Genomic DNA, 6,010 nt, shown 5'->3' with positions numbered 1-6,010 from the left:
GAAAGATAAAATAGTATTTTAATGGTACCATCGAAGAAAATGATTAATGATGTCAATACTGTGTTAGTCGTGAACCGTGATGCTGGGTTTGACATTGTGCGGCAAACATGGGCGTACCCAGGTTCTGGGCCAGGGGGGGGGGCAAATTACCCAGGTTCTGGTGCCAGTGGGGGGCAAATTACCCAGGTTCTGGGCCAGGGGGTGGTAAATCAGATTTTTCATAAGCTAGGTGTTTATAAAGAATAAAAAATTAATAATTTTTAGTTGTAAAAATATTGTATTGCAAACAAATGGCAAAAATTCGTTCTTAATTTTTAATTTTTATAGATAAAAGTACTAGATAATATACTTAGTAGGGACGTCAACATGATCCAGGGGGGGGGCAGCTGCCCCCCCTGCCCCCGACCCCCCCTCGGTACGCCCATGGCGGCAAAATTACGTAGGTCCGCCATCTGCCTATGTAAACTTATCTGATAGTACAATAAAGAGAGCATAACCAAAATATGGACACCTGAGTGACATTCTATAGATCTATACGCGTTTTAGTAGCGACGACTGGTTTTCCGGTGTAATTTAATACTTACGGATTTTGTCGCGGAGCACTTTTCATATTCCCACGAAGTTTTGGCTGCTTTCCAGTGGTCGTGGTCACGGATGGACTGAGGTGACAGATGTCAAACTAGCTAAAGTATTATTAATTACAACTATCTACACTTAGATCACATCTTCTTCTGTTGTCCTAGAAACCAATCATCCCTATATGACTGTCTTCCCAATTCCATCCCTCGTCCTATCAATTTTCAATCGGTTTTAAGTTATGTAAATACAAGGGAATATCCCTTGTATTTACATAACTTAATTCTATTATGTTCTGTAATCAACAAAACTTGGTTGACTGGGTGGGTATTTAAGGTTTAGTCGAATTTTGAAAAAGGCACTAATGAAGAATAAGAATTATTTCATACTTTCAAGATCAGTTTAAGAATATCGTTTTTACCTTGTAAGTCGGTTTCAATTTTTGTTAAAAATAATTACTTACTTAGTAAAATGATCCATCATTGTGACGTCAAAGTTATACAATCACTCAAAATCAAAATACTTTTATTAAAAACTGAAAGAGCTAAAAAAATTACGCTTGAAAGTTGTACTGTAATAAGAGTACATGTAATATGGACTGCTGTATAAACCTCCCGTGTTTAATTGAGCCAACCCATTCATGCTGAACCTTTACCACAGCCTATTTACTCATGAGTCATGATATTAGCTTCCAAAGTAATACTAATTTATTAAAATTGAAGCATACTTTCAACATCTCCATTTTCAAATTAACTACGTTTATTTGAAACACACGACAATAGATAGATAATTTCATTAACTAGGTACATAATTTCCCCGTTTTAAATTTTTTTAGATCAATTTTTAATTTTTAATAAGTAAAAAAGTAGGTTTTCTGTGCGATATCGGATACGCGTCAAATGTATGGTCAAGGTCGTTTGCTCGGGGGATGGCTTTAGGTCAAACCCATCCCACCGATCACAGCACTGCTAACACTAAATGGACATAAGCCGGCTATATGCCGCAGGGTGCCGTAGGTCCACCAATTGACTAGGAATCAACTTCTCGTATAGTACTTTAAAGTAAATAATTTACGTACATGTCGAAAAGAAGATAAGTATATCACTCTGAACGTGTTAAGTCAAATACATTTTCGACGTCTAACTTCACTATTGACACTAACAAATGCAGATATTCCGTTCATTAATTTCGCCACTTAATTATTATCACTATTGACGATACTATCGTCAATAGTCACATTAAGTGGAGAGCAATTCCTTGGCTTTTCGTATTCGAATTTCGAACCGAGAGCCATAGCCGATATTGGACAAACGAAAATTGGGACATGAGTCATGACAGTAGTAGATACGGTTGGTAGACAAACTTTTAATACTTAACCTGTTAAGTGTTTAGGCAAGCAAGTCTTAAAATTAAAAAAAAACTTGAGGCACTGTTAATTGCTACCTTATCTATACTGTACTCGGCGAAACATGGCGGTAGCGGTCATTGGCTCCCTGTCAAAAACTAATAACTAGTTTAGCAGTTAAAACTATCAGTAAAGTAAACAAATATGAGTTGTGAAAAATAATGAAATGGATCATTGAAAACATTATTGAACAGTAAAATAATTCAATGAGCGGTAAAAATTAATGAATGAGCGGTTACGAGCAGTGGGCAGTAACGAATCGGAATTTGTCAGTAAGAAATCTCATTCTAAGCCGCTTTTTAAACAATGAGGTGGTAAAATATAATAAAATCGGCCAAGTGCGAGTCGAACTCGCCCATGGAGGGTTTCGTACCGTTATAAAGCGAAAGTAAGGCTTCCTCTGTGTTGTGGTCTAAGTTCTAACCTAACCTAACCTACTCTTGGACTTTCTGGATTGTGCTTGTTTTTGTATATATTAAGTAACTAATTATAATTATTATTATAATTGATGAAATACTCTTATTAATTTAATATTTGCAAAGAAATGCTAAGACTACGACTATTCTTTGAACTTACGTACCCAAAGGGTAAAAACGGGACCCTGTTACTAAGACTTCGTTGTCTTTCCGTCTATCCGTCTGTCTGTATGTCTGTCTGTCTGTCTCCAGGCTGTAACTCAGGAATGGTAATAGCTAGAGAGTTGAAATTTTCACAGATTATGTATATCTGTTGCCGCTGTGACAACAAATACGAAAAACAAAATAAAATTAATATTTAATGGGGGCTCCCATACAACAAACGTGATTTTTTTGGCCTTTTTTGCTCTATAAATCAATAATGGCAACAGGTAGGTACTTGAACTTTTCTCAAAGTCCTTAGTTATATGTCTCCTTTAATATTTAATAATAATAAATAATTAATGTTACTTGTATTATCGAAGCAGCTTACTTCTCAGAAGTAATGTCAAATGTGTGCCTTACGCTCTGGAGTTAAGGTTGAATTTGTTATGATCAATTTTGGTGACATTGGTGACCCTGTCGTGGTAATGATGATGATGATGATGATGATGATGATGAATGTAATTTGCATAGTAGCATATGCTTTCAGTTCTTAAAACAGCGCCGAAACCCCCAAACTTGTATCTATAAGGAATCCGGAGTTCTCTTAGTATCTTCGGAACCATAGTATACCTCGTTGCGAAATCTTGCGTTTTGGTAGCATATGCTTAGGATGCTTCTCATGAAACCAAAATCACCATATGTTACCATATAAATTTCGAAGAGTTCCCTCGATTACTCATGGTTCCCATCATCAGGTCACCATTTTTGTGAAAATGGGACCAAATTGGAGTGAAACCTAATACAACAAAACAAAAATTTCGAAAATCAGTTCACAAACGGCGGAGCAATCGTTGAACATACAAAAATAAAAAAAATAAAAAAATATCCACAGCCGAATATATAACCTCCTCGTTTTTTGGAAGTCGGTTAAAAATATTGTACTATCAGAGAAGTTGATTCCTATGCAAATTGGGGACCTAAGTAGTTTGGTTGCGTTACGTCAAACCCAGCTGACAGATCACAATTAACATTGAATTGACATACTTGACCAAATAACGTTGGTCTGTCAATTGCATAGGAATCATCTTCCTTGATGGTACAATAATATTGTAGGTTTAGGGGCAGCCTTACAAATCAATACTGCTCTTACCTTATGACCACTGGCAGTATCTCCTCATAATAATTATTGTGGTCGGGCGGGCGCTGAAATAGCAAAATCGGGTCTGCGGTTTGGGCGTGAAGAGATAACAGACAGACACACTTTCGCATTTATAATATAATATTAATTATTATGGATTGAAATAGTTCTACTCTACCAAGTAAACATCATATTATGTTGGCTTGGTAGAGTAGATAGAGCATTATAATGCCTTTGTACGTTGTTCGATGATGGAAAAGCGGTGCATATTCGTCTGTGTTTTCCCATGATCGCTGTCGATCGTGCATGTCAAAGACAGCTTCGCAATCATGGTTATTCATCATGTACCATCGTGAAAGAGCTTTTAGCATTAAATTTTAAAAGCCTATTGAACCCATCCAAAACGTAGCCTTGGTAAAATCACCTAAGGAGCTAGCTTAGATTTTAGAAGACTGTTAACGCCATGATAATAATATTATAATTATTATAAGCTGGTGTAAGCCGTAGGACCATGCCACACGATGCGGTGCGGCGGCGCGCGGTACAGCGCCTGACCGGTGCTGTTTCGGTGTCCTACATTTAAAAACGGATGGTATGGCACACGGCGCGTTCGGTGCCGCTCCGGTGCTGCACCGCACGCGCACCGGAATCGAGATGAGGCGGGGGACGCGGGGACTTGAGTCCGTCGCTGCTGCAGTACTGCAAAAACGTTGCGGTGCCGCACTCACCGTGTGGTAGTTAGTCCGGTGAGACGGATACCGGAGCGGTGCCGCACCGGGTCGTGTGGCATGGCCGTAAAGTAATTTCTTAAAGCGCCGATACCTCGGCGCGCTCCTCAGAGCAAAAATGAAGCAGTTTTATAAGTACCTGCTTCCTACTCACAACCATTATAATTAATGTCAATAAAAGTCAATAAAACGTATTAAGTCTTATAAAACCCCATTGTTACCGTGTAAAGACAATGGACATTACAATATTGATCGGAAGCGGCCTTCGTAAGTTTTCGTATTGGGCTGAATTATTAAGCCGCCGAAACTTAATTGTCGGTCTAATGAGGCCGGCGGTCAGATTTTGTTGCTTCAATAACATAGTAAAATAAACAAATAGGCTGAAAAACATGTGTGTGGGAGAGCCATGCTTCGACACGAATGGGCCGGCTCGACCGGACAAATACCACGTTCTCACAGAAAACTGGCGTGAAACAGAGCTTGCGCTGTGTTTCGCCGAGTGAGTTAGTTTACCGGAGGCCCAATCCCCTACCCTATTCCCTTCCCTACCCTCCCCTATTACACTATTCCCTCTTAAAAGGCCGGCAACGCACCTACAGCTCTTCTGGTGCTACGAGTGTCCATGGGCGACGGAAGTTGCTTTCCATTAGTTGACCCGTTTGCTCGTTTGCCCCCACAATTCATAAATAAAATAAAAATTCATTTTCCTCGATGGTACATTTTACGATGATAAAGGTTTTGTGGTTATTTCATCTACATCTCTATAACCAACCCCTGATTGTTAGTGCTTACATATAGGTATTAAATGCAAAAAACTTACAATAACTAATTGAAAACAGGGGCGTCTTTCCCTTCGGTGCAATGTGTGCGGTGCACACGGGCGCCGCGGGCGCGCTCGCGCTGGCCGGCCACCACGGCCCACGCTTTATTGACCAACGTAAAAAGAACTCCAGTGTGCAAACATTTTTGTGTAATACCCGAAGCTCTTCTTATATTTGTAGAATTACAGCAAAGCAAGGCTCGGCTTTTGCAATATAAATATTATAATCTTTATTTTTCAAAGTGAAATGAACCTTAAAACATATAAATGAAGATTATATTATTTGGTGTAATAGTGAGTGTCCTATCGCTCGTTTTTTCAAAATAGGTAGTGGGAGGATTTATATTTAGATACAAAAAAGCACAGTGTTCTAATTTAGAAAACAAACTGTGTCATGCTGGCTCTTCGGATGTAGAGAAGTTAGAGCTCTTCAATGAAATCGAATAATGAAATCGAATGAATACCGATGTTGTGATGATGTGATGTTTAATAAGTATATAGCATGAAATTTAAAGTAAAATTGAAGTACTTAAGCGATATAAAATTTACGTTTTGGGGTTTGTTAGGGTTAGTCAAGACTCAAGAACATAATCATAATCATCATCATCTATTTCATCACACACATACAGCACATCATGGTCAAACCCGAAAAAAACTTCAATCTACAAACAAATAACAATAGAGTTTGTTATCTATTGTATATTGGAGAAATTTGACAGTACCTATGTAAAGATTACCGGTTTGCAGCGCGTGGAGGCCACTAAAACAAGTTCGGTTTCGGAA

The sequence above is a fragment of the Aricia agestis genome, chromosome 13 (assembly GCF_905147365.1).
Source record: "Aricia agestis chromosome 13, ilAriAges1.1, whole genome shotgun sequence".
NCBI classification, from domain to species: Eukaryota; Metazoa; Arthropoda; class Insecta; order Lepidoptera; family Lycaenidae; genus Aricia; species Aricia agestis.
This window is presented reverse-complemented; position numbering follows the sequence as displayed.